The sequence below is a fragment of the Chenopodium quinoa genome, unplaced genomic scaffold (genome assembly GCF_001683475.1).
Source record: "Chenopodium quinoa cultivar QQ74 unplaced genomic scaffold, ASM168347v1, whole genome shotgun sequence".
NCBI lineage: Eukaryota > Viridiplantae > Streptophyta > Magnoliopsida > Caryophyllales > Amaranthaceae > Chenopodium > Chenopodium quinoa.
Genome location: NW_018745395.1, coordinates 2,406,578 through 2,423,857, shown reverse-complemented (window position 1 = coordinate 2,423,857; position 17,280 = coordinate 2,406,578).

Genomic DNA, 17,280 nt, shown 5'->3' with positions numbered 1-17,280 from the left:
TGTCAAACACTTCGAGTCGAGTCAACCACGAGTCAATCACAGAGAGTCAAGTTTATACCTTGAGTCGTGTCAAGTCAATGAGTCAAGCGACGTTAAACCTTAGGTCAACCCTAAGATAATTAAAAAGATTAGCAAAGTTGTATAGTAAAAAAAAATACAGGTGCAGCAGAATAGGGAAGACCCTACCCCAGCGCCAGACGAAAACATTTAGCGTCTGGCCATAGTTTTCAGCGCTTGGCGCTAGATCCCAGCGTCTGGCGACAAAGTCAATTCTTGGCCCCAGAGATATTTCAGTAGGGACAGAGCTCGAAGCCTCTCGGAAAGGTAATTTCGACCTCATACAACAATTTTGGGTTCCTTCGTACGCCAGTTAGCCCCTATGAGCAATTTGACATGATTAAGTAGTCGGTTTGATTACAATCGAAATAAGTGATCGACCTGATGGAAGATCGTCTCACTTAGCTTAAAGCGCCTAAGAATTTGCTCATCACGGAGATACCGACATACTGGTTTTAGCGGAAGCAAAGTTCAAGAGAACTTTAGAGATCGGCAAGCGTTGGTCTTCGGAAATTTTTCTTCGGAATATTATCATCAAAAGCTCTATTTTTCAGAGACGCGTGGACATATTTTCAAGCTCTTTTGTTTAGAGAGGCGTGGACATAACATCAAAAGCTCTATTGTTCAGAGACGCGTGGACATATCATCGAAGCTCTTTTATTAAGAGACGCGTGGACATATTATCAAAGCTCTTTTGTTCAGAGACGCGTGGACATTTCTTTCAAGCTCTTTTGTTCAGAGACGCGTGGACATATCATCGAAGCTCTATGCTCCAGAGACGCGTGGACATTTCATTCAAGCTCTTTTGCTCAGAGACGCGTGGACATATCATCAAAGCTCTTTGCTCAAAGACGCGTGGGCATCCTATTATCAAGATCTTTGTTCAGAGACGCGTGGACATATCATCAAGCTCTTTGTTCAGAGGCGCGTGAACATATCCTAAAAAAAGAAGCTCTTTGTTCAGAGACGAGTGAACATCGAAATAGCAAGATGGCGTTCCATAGATTGTGGAAAGTTGTCCAAAAGCAATTGAAGGTGATTTCAGGCGAAGTTGTCTTCGATCATGTTCCCTTAGACGTGGAAGATGGTCATAAAGCGGAAGGGGATGATTTCAAGCGAAGTTATCTTCGATAGTATTCCCTAGGACGTGGAGTATTATCATAGCGGAAGAGGATTGTTCCAAGTGAATTAATCTTCGATAGTATTCCCTTGGACGTGGAGTATTATCATAGCGGAAGAGAATTGTTCCAAGCAAAGCAATATTCGATAGTATTCCCTTGGACGTGGAATATTATCAAAGCGGAAGAGGATCGTTTCAAGCGAAGCAGTCTTCAATATTGGAAGTAGTTACAAGCGTAGAAGTTTTCAAGCGGGATGGCATTCTCTTGGCAGGAGGTCATCAAAACAACGGCAATACAGCAGCAAATCGATTACTTTCAGAGACGTGTGCTCGACGGTGCAAGATACACATTTCTTAACTCTTTTATCTGTTTAACTAACGCTAGTTTGCAGGTATCGGCATTACAAGAATGATTTAGGATTGAAGAACGTTCTGAATCGTTCTCCGTCCCTATCGATACTTTGACTTTTGTTTTTGAAACTTGCATTTCTCCAAACTCAGTCAAAGTGGGGGCTTCTATAGACACCCATTTGTGTCTCCCAAAAACCAAACCCAGTGATGAGTACCTTTCGCATCGAATCATAATCGAATGAAGTGAAAGTGTGGAAAGTTTAGTGTTGCGGATAGTTTTAATTTTTTTTCTCTTCTCTCTGTTTTTGAAAACTTATTTTAAGAAAAAAAAACAATCTAGTTTTTTTGGTCCATGATATGAGTTGAATAATAGTGTAGTTGGATGGGGCTTGACAAGAGCTTTCCAACGATATATTATAAGCCCAATTCCGATGAATAATGAGGAAGTTATGGCCAATTTACAGAACTAGGCCCGGTTTGAGCCTTATATGCGGCCCAATGATCTAGGAGAGGGCCTAATATAGATTTATCATTCCTAATGAAATTAAGAATGGTTTTAATCTTCTAGATTCTTCTAGAAGGTTCTTTTCATTCCTAATTCAATTAGCATTAATAAATCGACTTTTGTTGACTTTTCAGAGTTTTAATTAAAATCAAAGAGCATTTTTGAGGAAAAATACGATTTTATCCTCCTGTACGACAATTTTTATCTGATTTTAAGAAAACGCGTGAATTTCCAGATCAGCGCCAAATGCCAGCTGTAGCGCCTGGCGCTACGCTTGGCGCCTGGCGCTAACGTTGGCGTCTGGCGCCAATAGCCAGCGTTGCCACCAACTCGGTTTTATGTGCGCCAGAGCTCTGTTTTGATATTTTATCTTTTTGGCTGATTTTCTCTATAAATAACGTGATAAAAACTCCTTTTTTGATAACCAGTTTTCATCAACAACCAATTCTCTCTCTCACCAACTCTCATCAAGATTTCCTTTATTAGTTTCTCTTTCTCTCTCTTTTCTAAATTAGCTTTTACATACAAAATTCCGCATTCATTAGATCTAGATACACCTAGCCATATTCGAAGTTGTCTTCGCCCTAGACGTGAAAGGTTTAATTTCTGAGGGTTTGGTCCCAAATCTCTATTTCTATTATTTAATTTAATTGTTTTGTTTATATTTTCCTTGAAGTTACTAACGTGTGTATTTTGTTATTAGAAAGAGGTACGAGGCATCCAAGTAAGTGCTTTAATGGTTTTTATTGATATTATGATATAGAATTCATGCTTAGGTTGTTATTATGATTCCTAGTATCATGTTAGAATGCTTTCCGTAATTTGATGTTTAGAATGACGACAATGATTTCTAGAATCATGTTTAGGGAAAAGGTTATAATATCAAATTTGCTTATTATGATTCCTGCGATGCCTTCTATGTTCTTCCTAATATTTATGATTGTTAGTATCATGTTAGGGTTAAAGATTTGATTTTTATTTCTTAGTGACATGCTAGGGTTTGTTATTAATCTTGCTAGTATCATGCCTAGGATCTTGCTATTATTATGCTTTAACATGATTTATGATTATTAATTATGATTATAATTTTATGATGATGATTATTATTATTTATTATGTTGCTTGATATTGATATTTATTGTTATTGCTTGATCACACCTTTTATTGCATGTTTAAAGGGAATTTGGTACTTGTAATCACGCTTAATAAGATAATTAATAATCTTGTTTAGGGTTGATATGATTATAATTCAAGTGATCGCCAATAATATATTTATTTGTGCATTAAATTCAACCAACATAGATAAACAGGTTTAGGGTTAAACCTATTGATTGCATGTTAGTCAGAAAGCACACATGAATACGATCAGAATAAAGTAGAGGCCTATTATTAGGGCAGGTTCAATCTCTTTTAGGTTGGATTTGTACCTTCATCCCCGAACCCTATTTGGTTCAAGACCTTATGGAGTTGACGATCTCTTGGATCGTTTAGGGGTGTAACCTTCACCCTAGGAACGATTTACAAGTTCCTAAAACTTGTTGGCGACTCTTTTGCTCTATCTTCTTTCCCTTTGGATGCCACCGTACTTTAGTGTATGATCACAGTGGGGTTCAAGCTAGGGGATTAACGCTTGAAATATTCCCTACAATACCTCAAAAAGGTCTTTTAAGAGTTGTAATGTGGTTAGGCTAAAGGCTTGAAAAAGAAGGGGATAAAGGCTCAAGACCCTAGATAAGCCCCCAAGGTGTGCAACTTTGCTTTTGAAATCATTATATTTTTATGCTTGAGTTTCTACTCTTTTGAGCTTTTTGTTTTTTTTTTTTTTTTTTTTTTTTTGCTTTAGCATTTATTTTATTTTTATAAGTGTGGGCAATCCCGATCATGTGGTCTATCACTCACTTGGCATTCATGTTTCTCAGGCACGGTGCCGAGCACTCGATAAGAGACGCAATCTGAGACGTGTTCATATCAAAGACATGTTTATGTCAAAGACATTGGAACACTTGCCCTTTTGTACACTTTTATTTATTTTTCACTTTTTTTTTTTTGCTATTTTAATCTTTTTGATACACTCAAGTTGTTTATGAAATTGAAAATTGCATAAGTTGCACACCATCCCATACCAAAGTTAGGTAGATGTAGGTTGAAGAAAGAAAGGTCTATCGTTAGACGAGGCTCAAAGTGGTTTATGAAGAAAGGATTGTAAATTAGAGAGGTGAAAGGCAATATGATGTGGGTACAAGGGGTGCCTTAAATCATTGGTATACCTTGTGCTTAGTTCGACAATTTTTTTTTTTATTTTTTTAATTTTTTTTTTTTTGCAATGCAATGATCATATGCAAGAAAATAAATGCTCATTTTATTAAAATGGAAAAAGAAATAATCTACAGAATTAATCTAAGGGAAAAGAAAGGTGCCTATGCTAGACTTATTGGGGAGAGGAAAAAATGAAAAAGAAATAGGAAAAAGAGGTCATGAAATCTTGTCGTTGCAGCTCGCCTCTTGTCTTGTGTTTATCATCACTTGGTGTTCTTGCCGACTGGAGGTATTGGAAGCCCGTTATTGTCGATTAAATATTGCATTGCTTCCTTTAGCTTCCAACATCTCTCACTAGTATGACCCCTACCTTGATGGTACTTGCAGCGTACATTTGGATTCCAACTAGGCAATCTCTTCTCAAGTGGGGGATCTTGAACGGGTCCAATAGGAGTAATGAGTCCCTTTGCATGGAGTCGATCGAAAGCATCATCGTAACTAATTCCAATAGAGGTGAAATCCTTTTTTAATTGCTTTCTTAATCCTTGATTATCCATGGCTAAGATTTCATTAAGGTCGAAAGTACCGATACTGTTATTAGAGTAGGTGTTTTCGGAAGAAGAAGGATAGTCGTTCTTTTTCCTTTACAGCCACTGTTTTTATTGTTACTAATCTTGGCCTTCTTGTCGCACGGAGGAACATGAAGGAGATTTGAATCAATGAGATCTTGAACACGATCTTTGAGGGCGAGACATACTTCGGTGGTGTGACCACGACCTCTATGGTATCGACATTTAGAATTTAAATCCCAATTAGGAAACCGTTTTTTAGTCGGAGGGTCTTGACTGGGACCAATGGGGTGAATAAGACCTTGATCGTGAAGACAGTCAAGAGCTTCATTGTAAGTCATTCCTATTAGTGTGTATTCTTCAATGGTCCGTTTTTCCCGTGGCTTAGGAGCATTGAGTTCTTCATTAAACCCTTAGCGAGAATTTTGTTCGATAACCATCACCCGATTAGCTAGTCCCTCTACCACATTCAAGAGCATTGCAACGACATCTTGCAGTTTCCGAACGTCCTCTTTTAGACTTGACGAGTCTTCTCTGGTATTATCTAAGAAAAGACTTTCATCCTCCTCAATTATGGCTACTTCATCGAGAGAGGTTATATAAGCTGTCTCGATCATGAGCTCACCTACAGGTGTGATAAGGAGTGATGGATCGAAGGATGTTTGATCTTCTTCAATGTCTAGAACCTCGGAAATTTTATCGTCATCGATCAGATCTTGAATAGCTTCTTTGAGCTTCCAACACTCCTCAGTGTCATGACCCTTTCCTTGGTGATATTTGCAGTGCTTATTAGGGTCCTACTTGGGTGGCCTGGCTTCTGGAACTGGATCGTTGATGGGCCCTATGGGCATGACTAGTCCTTTGTGATGTAGCTTCACTACGTGAAAAAATGAATTTGACACCGGTTTGAACCGATGCCAATGTGGGGGGGTGCCAAAAAGGGGTTTAAAAAGGCACCGCTTCAAACCGGTGCCAAAACTTGAAATAGGCACCGGTTAACCGGTGCCAAAAAGTACCAGAAAATTTTAATTCCCAACTTTTGGCACCGGTTAACCGGTGCCAAAAGTGCAAAAAAAATAATTTTTTTTTTCTTAAAAATTAAATAATCTAAAATGAAATGAGAATACAAAATATAAATCAAAAATCACAACATATAAATCAAATCTGTTCAATATATATATAATAAAAAAAATTTACAGTATAGATCAATAAAAAAAATTACAACATATAAATCAAAATAAAAAAAATTACAACATATGAATAAAAAAAAATACAATATAAATCAAAATAAAAATTTACAACATTACAATAAAAAAAACCCATACAACATCTAAATCAATATACTTGCATCTTGATTCTTCAATTTAAGATCTAAGTACCTGCACCGATTAAAACAACCAAAATAAAATGATTAAATTAAGCTGCGAAATATCAAAAAATAAAATCGAAAAATAAAAATATAAAAATAAAACCCAGAAAAAAAAATCGAATAAAATAAAAATCAAAATAGAAAATCATAAAAAAAAAACATAGAAAATAAATAAAATTAAACTCGATTAAAAAAACCCCAGAAAATAAATATAAAAAAAATAAAATCCAGGAAAAAAAATTAAAAAAAACCCAGTATTCAAAAAAACCCCAAAAAACAGAAAAAAATCGGAAAAAAAAATTGAAATCTGAAAAAAAAAAAAATTAAACCCAGAGATCAAAAACCAAAATGAAATCGAAAATAAAATAAACCAAGAGATCCAAAATCAAAAATGAAAATCGATAAAAAAAAACCCAAGTAGAAGAGAATTGAAATGGGAAAAAAAACCCAGGAAAAAAACCTAAAAATCACGAAATTAAAAACCCTAAAACCGCATGCATTAACCCAAAATAATCAATTATTTTAACAGAAAATTAACCCAGAAATCGAAATTAAAATCGAAAAACAAAATCAAAATCGAAAAAAAACACAATCAAAAAAGAAATCGAAAAAAAAAATCGAGAAATAAAAAAAAAAACAAAATCGAAAAAAGAAACCAGAAATCAAAATTAAAAAATCAAAATCGAAAAAAAAAACTATTAAATTCGAATAATCAATCAAAATCGAAAAAATTGAATATAAAAAAAAATTAAAATCGAAAAACCCAGAAATCGATTGAAATGGTAAAAAAAAAACCAAGAAATCGATTGAAAATCCTCAAAATTAGTGTTGCATGTTGTTGTCTTCGAATTTTGGTGGTTTTCGAATTGTTGGAGGAGGTAGATCGGCGAAAGATAAAGAATGAAGGAGGTAGATCGGCGAGAAAGAGGAGGAGGAGGAGGAGAGAGAAAGAGGAGAGGAGAGAGAAAGAGGAGGAGGAGGAGAGAGACGGCCGAGAAAATTAGGGTTAGGGGGGGTAGTTATAAGGGCGGTTTTTTTTTAAATATTTAAATGGACCGGTTCGTAAAGGCACCGGTTCAAACCGGTGCTCTTTTTATTTTTGGCACCGGTTTGGGCTGAACCGGTGCCTTTTTAATTTGTGTAAAATTGCGCCCAATTTTGGGCCGGTTTAGGGCACCGGTTTGGCCTGAACCGGTGTCTTTATGGGGGTGCCTTATTGTATTTTTCTACTAGTGCTTCTCGAAAGCTGTTTCATAACTCATACCAAATGGAGTGAACACTCTTTTCGACCTTTGGATTCGTGGTTTAGAGGCGTTTGTAGCATGTACTTCATTAATGGGAGAGGAAGAAGAAGGATGGTCGTTCTTCTTTCCTCTAGCACTATTATCTTTTAGAAGGTCATCTTCAATGTCAATGCCTATATTATACACAGCCTTGAAAGTATTCAAGTTGTGTTGGTATTTTAAGTGCTTTGAATACTTTACTTGGAGATTCTTGATAAACATCCTCACAGATTCTTTTTCGGTAGGAGCTTTGACCATATTAGCGGAAGTTTCCCTCCATTTGTTGAAGAAACAAGTGAACCTTTCGTTTTCTTTTTGTTTTAACATCTCAAGTTGTCTGTGGTCTATTTCGTCTTGGATGTTGCACTTATATCTATCTATGAAAGCATTTGTCATGGAATCCCAAGAAGAGGTTTTCTCTTTAACAAGGGAAAAGAACCATTGTTGACAAACGGTTTCAAGAGATAAAGAAAACAAGGAATGAAAGACTTTCCTATCGATCCCCTTAATGCTCATTATAGTTTCATAGGCTCTTAAGTGAAGATAAGGGTTATCTGTTGCCTTGAATTTTGGGATGTCGTTGGCATTGAACTTATGCGAAAGAAGTTCCTTATCCAGCGAGACCCCTTGTGAATAATGCCCTGAAATTTATAGTCACTAGATAGCTTGCTCAAGCTTTCTTGCATGAGGTTCATTTGTTGTTGCTTCACAGGGTCATCAATTTTGAGGGTTAAAGCCTTTAACACCTCAGTCACGTCAGTCAATTGACTCCTAAGTTCATTAACCTCTTCTTGACTTGCCAATATCTTTTTAGCTTTCCTCTTTTGACAAATCGGTTTATCAAAAAGTAATATTTGAATAAAAAGGTTGTCCTTGATTAATCGCCCTTCTCTCCTCGACCAAATTCTGTGGAAAAGGAATTTGGGGTTATTCATTGTTAATTATTTTAATCAACTCTATTCAACATGCATAGATGGAAGAAGTGAAGAAAGATGATGTAGATGGAGGGAAATGAAGAATTAGGAATGGAATGTACCCCAACTCAAATGAGGGAAAAAACCGACTCATGCATAAACCTAAGACATGGTCATGGTGTACATATATATAAAGTGTGTGCTAAGACTAGTGAGTGTAGGTGACATGTTAAGACTTGTGTCATGACCATGTGGCTAAACTATGTGACTAGACTCGAACAAAGACTAAGTTAAGACTTCACGTAAATGCATTAAACCGGACAGGCTGTGGTATTTTAGTCATAAATTCTGATATGTGACTCCGATTGGTATGAAACCAACGCCAAATTAAAGAAAAAACTCGGGGCTACATATCTTTTTGTACGACTTGTAGTTCTTCCTAGAACTCCGCCTATGACCAAAACAAGTTGACGTTTGTGCAGTATACGGGAATAAAAATCCGGGTTGACTTAAAAGAACTATGACTCGATTTTAGGTATATTTATTAGCTCAAATATATTAATTAATTAATTATACAAAGTCCTTTAGTCATTAATTAGTTTATTAAGACTTATTTACAAACACAAGTCAACCAAACGGTTAGTTTAGTCGCATAATAAGTATGCACAAGTAAGAGATGCACAAGTAGTCAAGTAGTCACAACATGATACAATGAGTTTGCAACCTAATCATGGCTCTAGTTCTCTAAAGTTTGGGATATGGTTTAGTCAAAGAGAGTCCATGGTTAATTGTCCGGATGCACCGCGCGAAAGCCTAACCGTGAAGGATTGGCGCGAGTGGATGGGACACCGCGAGTTTTAGAAAAAACTCGCTTCCATGGTTTGGTGAATTCAACATTCTCGTATGTAACCTTTGTTGCTCAGAGTGTTCAATCAGGTAGATGGAGCATGAATTCCCAGGGGGTTATGTCCATATGTAGAACACATATGGGTTTCTGAAAAGTGAGAAAAACTCAATCAGGAAGTAGGATCGAGCAAACAATGCAAAAAACTGGTCGAAATTAGAACGCATATTTCTGGCTCGGTATTGGAAGAATTTGGCGCCAGCAAACAGGAGTTGGCGCCAGATTTTGGCTGTAGCGCCTGGCGACAGAGCTGTCGTCTAGCGCTACAGTCAAATTCCTGGCACTAACTTCTGTTCGCTGACGCTAATTCCTACATGCCTCAGCAGCTTTCTGTGCTCGATAAAATTTTCCAGTTTCGCGCAGTGTTATTTCGGTCCTAGTTGTGAAAGATAATCCTCAAATTTCCTATGTGTAAAAATCATATGTTTTAACTCATTACGGATGGTCTTTCCAATGAGATCTTTTTTTATGCATATGACAATAATGTTAATAAAAATTAAGCATATGAAATACTTAGAAAGTTTCGAGTCTCATCCACTCATTCTAAATCATTGCCGAAATAAATTTCAGGAATTAAATTAGAAATCCTCCCCAGTGGAGTCGCCAAAAACTGTAGGGAATATTTCAAGAATTATCCCAAACTTGAACCCCACTGTGATCATACACTAAAGTACGGTGGCGTCCAAAGGGAAAGAAGATAGAGCAAAAGAGTCGCCAACAAGTTTTATAGGAACTTGTAAACCGTTCACGAGGTGAAGGTTACACCCCTTAACGATCCAAGAGATCGTCAACTCCATAAGGTCTTGAACCAAATAGAGTTCGGGGATGAAGGTACAAATCCAACCTAAAAAAGATTGAACCTGCCCTAATAATAGGCCTCTACTTTATTCTGATCGTACTCATGTGCACTTTCTGACTAACATGCAATCAATCGGATTAACCCTAAACCTGTTTAATCTATGTTGGTTGAATTTAATGCACAAATAAATCTATTATTGGCGATCACTTGAATTATAATCATATTAACCCTAAACAAGATTATTAATTATCTTATTAAAAATGATTACAAGTACCAATTCCCTTTAAACATGCATAAAAGGTGTGATCAAGCAATAACAATAAAAAAAAGCAACATAATAGTCATAATAACAATAGTCATAATTATAATAATTAAAATAATCATGTTAACAATAAAGCATAATAATAGTAAAATCCTAGTCATGATACTAACTAGATCAATAACAAACCCTAGCATGTCACTAAACATTAAAAAATCAAAGCTTTAACCCTAACATGATACTAACAAGAATATTAGGAAGAGAACATAGGAAGCATCATACTTTTAATCATACTTAGTATTAAAGTTACCCTAGACATCAAATTAAGGAAAACATCCTTACATGATACTAGGAATCAAAATAACAATCTAAGCATGATTTCTATATCATAACAACAATGAAAACCATTATAGCACTTACTCGGATGCCTCGTACCTCTTTCTAATAACAAAATACACACGTTAGTAACTTCAAGGAAAATAATAAAATAAACAATTAAATTAAATAATTGAAATAGAGATTTGGGACCAAACCCTCAGAAATTAAAACCTTTCACGTCTAGGGCGAAGGAAACTTCAAATTATGCTAGGTGTTTCTAATGCTAATGTATGAGGAATTGTGTTTGTAAAAGTCTAGGCTTAGAAAGAAGAAAGAGAATCAAGAAATTCTTGATGAGAGTTGGTGAGAATTAGAAAGAATAAGAATTGATGATAATTGATGATTTAAAACGGAGTTTTAAAAGGCTATTTATAGAGAAAATCAGTCAAAAAGATAAAAAATCGAAACAGAGTTCTGATGCAAATAAAACTTGATTAGCGCTGACGTTGGCAATTAGCGCCAAATGCTAACATTAGCACCAGCGCTGAAGGTTAGCGCCAGACGCCAATCCTTAGCGCCAGGCGCTAATGCTTAGTGTCAGACGCTAATAATCAGTTTCACGCGTTTTTTTTATCATATATTTTGATCCGGAAGTCCAAATAAGGCATATAATATGTCGTTGGAATGCTCTTGAAGTCTAATTTCCAACATAATTAAAATCAGATTAAAATCTTTTGTAGATTAAAAGATATGACCGAAATAGTGGAAGGGTGTCAGTTTTGGATAGAGTTTCATGTCTCATTCATATCTTTTTCGTTATATCTCGGATTTAATATTATAATATATCATTGGAAAGATAATTTCTATATCTATCCAACCATATAAAATTTGGATAAATATTATGAGGCACAAAATTAAATCTGAATATATTCCACTTCGTACAAAACAAGGATTCTTAAAAAGAGTAGTTTTATTCAATTTCAAACTCTTTAAAACATAATCATCAATCCTAACTCCATTAGGATTTAAAAGAACCTTCTAGAATATTCTAGAAAACTATAATCAATCCTAATAGGTTTAGGAATGATAATTAATAACAGACCCTCCTCTAGATCATTGGGCCGCATATAAAAACAAATCGGGCCCAGTTTAGTATTTTTGCCATAACTTCTTCATTATTCATTGGAATTGGGCTTATAATATATCGTTGGAAAGGTCTTTTCAAGCCCTATCCAATTACACCATTATTGGACCCATGTTATGGACCAAACTAAACTGAAATGCACGTTTTTCATAAATAAAGTAAGAAAAGAAATATTTTCAAAAACAGAAAGAAGAGATATTTTAATAAAAACATCCTCATCACTAGAGTTTTTACACTTTCGCTTTATTCGATAATCAAATGACATGAAAGGTACTCATCACTGGGTTTGATTTTGGGGAGACACATTTGGGTGTCTACAGTCATAGGTTAATCTAAACAACAAAATGAACAAACACATGTGGGGTTAGCACCAAATAAACCACGTAGCACTTAGTCACGATGTCAAAAAAAAAATCACAACCTAAGGTCAAGATCTATGTTCAACTATGGTCAATATTTTTGGTGTCAAAGGGTACCATGGTTAAGAGTTTGGACGCGTTGGCAAGGCAGCCTCCCTTAAGGGTGTATGTCAATGGGCGGCTCCGCGAGTTCGTGATGAAATCAAACTCAACTCTATGGTTTGGGTGGATTTAATAACTCGAGTCAACCCTTTTTCCATGAGCATTTTTGGGTTGATAGAGATTAAATCCCCCGAGTCTAAGACGTATATAGAACACGCACGTTTTTTTCAGAAAAATCGAAGGAAGCTGACTGTGAGAAGAAAAATAAAGCCACTGGAAAGATTTCAGAACTACCGCGACACGACAAAATGTACCGTGTCACGATGCTGAACATCGCGCAATGGTGCCCAACACCGTGACACGGTAGGATCTGCCGTGGTGCGGTAGTCAGGAAATCTGACTGGTACCTTTTTTTTCTTCGTTCGCAATCAGGTTATTCAATTTTTCCTAAGAGAAAGACGTAAATGCGACGTAGAAATGTTTATGTATATGCGAAAAATGCCAAATTAATCACATACAGGATTACTTTTCAAGAATCTTTCAAGTCTCATCCCTCATCTTAATTAAATACCGAGCACTCAAATCGACAAATAACCAAGAATCCTCCCTAGTAGAGTTGCCTAATTTTAGGCGGCGTTCGAAGTGCGCCTACGTTAAAGCATGTGTGAATATGCTTGGCACTCATAGGAAGTGGCAATTGACATAATACGATTAGGGACAAGGAAAGTAGGGAGCCGCCAACAAGTTTTTAAGGAACTTGTAAACCGTTCACGGATCAGAAAAGGCTACCATGATAAAGGGACAACGATAGGCAACAACGATTGACCCATGAAGGTTACACCCCATTCATAATCCATGAGATTACTAACTCCATATGGTTCGGAACCACGAAAGGAGGATCGGGGATGATGGTACGAAGTGAGTCATAGAGTCACATTCGCCCGTATTGGCCTCTACTCGATTCTTACAGTGAAAAGTGATTCATACGATCTCAAAGGCATGCAAACAAAGATTCAATTTGCTCTAAACTATTATTATGCTAAATTGGTTGAATATTAATGCAACACATAATTCTAAAATATCGTGATCACTTGATTAAACAACAAGATTAAAAAGGAACCTAAACTGATCATCTAAATTATCTTATTAGTCGTGATTTTCAATTACATATTCCCTTTAAACATGCAATATGGTGATCATAAATAAATATAATAGAATAAACATTAATATTAGAAGCAATTTAACAATAAATCCAAAAATATAAAATCGTCAGAAAAATAATAGAAATAAAAGGAACATGATTCCTTACTTTTATTTGCTTACTTGCAACTATAAAACAATAAACGAGTTAGTAACTTCAAGGAAATAAGTAAAACAATAATTAAAATTAAATTAAATAGAGTTTATTTGGGGCCAAACCCTCAAACAGTTCTACCTTTCACGCCTTGGTTTAAGGACAGAATTGAACCTTGGGTAAAGTACGGACTCCTTGGAGCGCTTAAGGAAGGTATTTTGAGATAATTAGGTAGGATAGTGATTAGGTTAGAGCATAGAATAGAGGAGAAAATGTTAATTGATGCCCTGAACAACAGAAATGAGGGGGTATTTATAGGGAAAATGAGCAGAGGGAACACACGGAACCCTAAAAAGATCAAAAAAAAAAAAACCCTAAAAATAAGGTCGCAACACGTTAGCAGCATGCCGCGACATGGAAAAATATGTCGTGACACGGTACACTTTAGTGTGACGTGGGGAAATCTAGTGTGACACGGGAAAAAATTGATCTTCAGAAGATAAAAGCGCATGAAGGATTTACGCGGAGAAAACACGAAACAATCCCGTGTCACGGCATGGGCACCGTGACACGGGAAAATATGTCGTGACGCGACAAGATTTCCCGTGGCGCGGCACCTGTTTCCGTGACACGATGGAATTTATTTCCATTTTTGCGTCCAGATTCACTTTTACCCTAAATACACTCGGTATTTTTAAGTTTCGTTTCATAATTTTGGGCTATTTCAGTTTATTATTTATTAATTGGGCTAAAATAATAAATAATATGAAATGAATAAAAAGGTTTGGGCCAAAATTAAAATTGGACTATGCTTTGACTAAACATTAGGACTAATCTTATGAACTGAGTTTGATTGAATATGAATTTTAAGCACTCCCGGATTAAATACTCAACCCGACCAATAATGGCGGTGAAAAGTTTTTATCATTGGGTTTGGTTTCGGGGAGACATTTTTAGGTGTCCATAGTCACGTTGTAGATCTTTGCGGGTGGAAAGCAAGAGGAGTATAAGTCTCGTATATGCCCGTGTGCGGGGCAGATTTGTCTTTCTTCGGCTCAGCAGCTGGAGATGGTTCTAAGGCTTTTGCCTTCCTTTTCTTCTGGCCTTGGCCTTCAGACTGTTGTTATTTTGGATTTACATCCCCTGTTTGGGGGTGAGTCTTTGCTTTGTTCCATTCCTCGGCTTAGATGAATTTGTCCACGGCGTCTAAGGCTTCCTCCAAGGTCCCCGGGGGATGCATGGCCATGAATTCGAGAACTTGCCAGCTTGTAGCCCATTTTTGCAAAGCAAAGATGGCTAGCCCTTGGTCCAGACTTGTACTTCCGGACGACTTGTTGTTGAAGCGAGTCAGATAGTCTTAGAGACTTTTGGTCTCCCCTTGCTGCAAGCCCATTAGCTTTGGAGTCATTTTCTTTCAGTGATTTGCCGTAGGAAATTTGCTTTTGAATTTGGTGGACAGGTAGTCCTAGCCGATGATTGAACCTTCCTTGACCCCCTTGGTGATCCACGCTTGCACGACACCCTTGAGAGTGGTAGGAAAGTACTTGCACCAGGTTGCTTCAGACTTGGGGTTTAGATGCATGTGCCTCTCATAGGAGGCAATATGGTCCTTCGGATCCAAAGTTCCATCATATGTGATGTGCGACGGAATTATCATCGTCGGCACATGCTCTTCCAAAATCCATTTTTTAAATGGAGAACTGGTGGGAAGCATTACGGCCTTCCCCTTGTTCCTAGCCATTGGGACCTCGCTTCGCCCTCTCAAAAGGTAGAAGTGGTTTTATTCCTCGGTCGGGAAGACTCGGGATGAGGCTCAGTACGGTCAGGGTAGGAGAGGCGGCTGTGCACACTCAATTCCCTAGAGCCGAGGTTCATGAACGCTTCGGCGAGCTGGGTTAATTCGCGTCGATGTAGAATTTCTGCTTTTGTAGCTGCGAGAATCGGGATAGGAAGATTCTCCGAAGAATTGGGGGTTCTTTTTTCTTTCCCTCTCAGTCCTCCAAGTGTCTTCCTCCCATTTGTCCCCCAACTCTTTGAAAGATGGAGGCTTTCCCCCCTCCCCTTGATCGGTTCTCCTCCGTAGTTGTCTCAGGTTCTCCTCTAGAGGTGAGCGATCGTGGGGCGGCGGCATGGGGCCAGCTTGAGCCTTCATGACCGCCATGAGGTTTGCCACGGCTCTTTCCACCTCTTCCGTCGAGGGCCCCGTTTGAGGAGTCCTCGGCTGGGAGCGAGAGTGGATGCTTTGAGGCTGGCTCTTGGCATCCGATCGACTCTGGTGATGAGAGATCATCCACTGTCGAGAATGACGTGGCGGAGATGGAGATGGAGATTTATCCAATGGTACCCTCTCCGAGCTGACTCTCCCGGAAGATTGTCCGCTCGGCAGGGGCGATGGAGATGGCGTGTAAAGTGGACCTTTCCCTGCACCCATTTGGATTGGGTTCCTCCTCGAAGGGGAGGCACCGGATTTGTTGACATTTTTGTCGTTCTTACGGTTCTTAGCCATTGTTAATGAGATTGCGTAGAACGATTGAGATTGGCTTCTTTTTTTTTATTGAAAGTCTTCCCCACAAACATCGCCAAATTGTTTTGGGTGAAAATAATGGGACCTTCGAATAGGTCCCTCTGACCAAGTGATGACTGGGCAGAGGATTTCCGAGACAACAAACACACGTAAACTGGCCTCGGGGTTGTGATGAGGAAGGCCCCTCCAATGCCGAAGTTAGTACGGTGGTTTAGAGAGAGAAAACTATGCAAGAGTATTAATTGCTTGAGGCTCTAAGTGAATGAATGTAGAGAGAAAAGAGTGAATGTTTTTATTCCTTGACATTGAGGAGGAAATGGGCCTTGGTCAAATGGGCTTACCATGTTGACTAGCCTTTGACTAACTTGACATGGAATGGAGAGTTGAACTACAAATTTTTACCTAAACCCATGGGTAGGCAAAAGTCCCTACACCCCCCACAAAACGACACACTTCACATATGTATGTCCCGCTATTTTTCGCTTCATAATAATATCTTATATCTTAATATAGTAATTAATAATCCTAACTCACAGGCAATCAACTCAATAAGCAAATTGCTAGCCTAATCGAATCAATTACAAACATATTGCAATGTTGTTGTTGTTGTTGTTATGGCAGCAGTGATGGCGAGATTATGGTGGTTGTTGTGGCGGAGGCGGCAGCGAGAAACGATGATTGTTGACTACTTGTTGTGGATAAATTTGAGTGGGTTGGTTTGAGGGGTAAAATGTAAAGGATTGAGAAGGAGAGAAAATAATAATGAGTGAAGCTCAATCAAATCTCCATTGATAAAGTTTGTGGTTTTACCAAGAAGTATATAACTTTTTTAAAAATATATATATATATATATATAATATATATATATATAATGGTATATAAATTTTATAAATGAACATATAACAATATATACATGAACATTCAAGATATTCCGACCGCTTGAGGAAATATCGTTCTAGGTGCAAGGAACTATTTCCTAGTCATGTTCCTTTTACTAGTTCAATAAATTTGATACATGATCTCTCTTGGTTTCTTTTTTGTGACAATCCTCATTTTTCCTAACCACTATTTTATCTTTACTTATGTATAAAATGAAAATGAACAACTATCAATACAAAATTGAACATATTTTTTGTTGACAAATTTGGTTTTG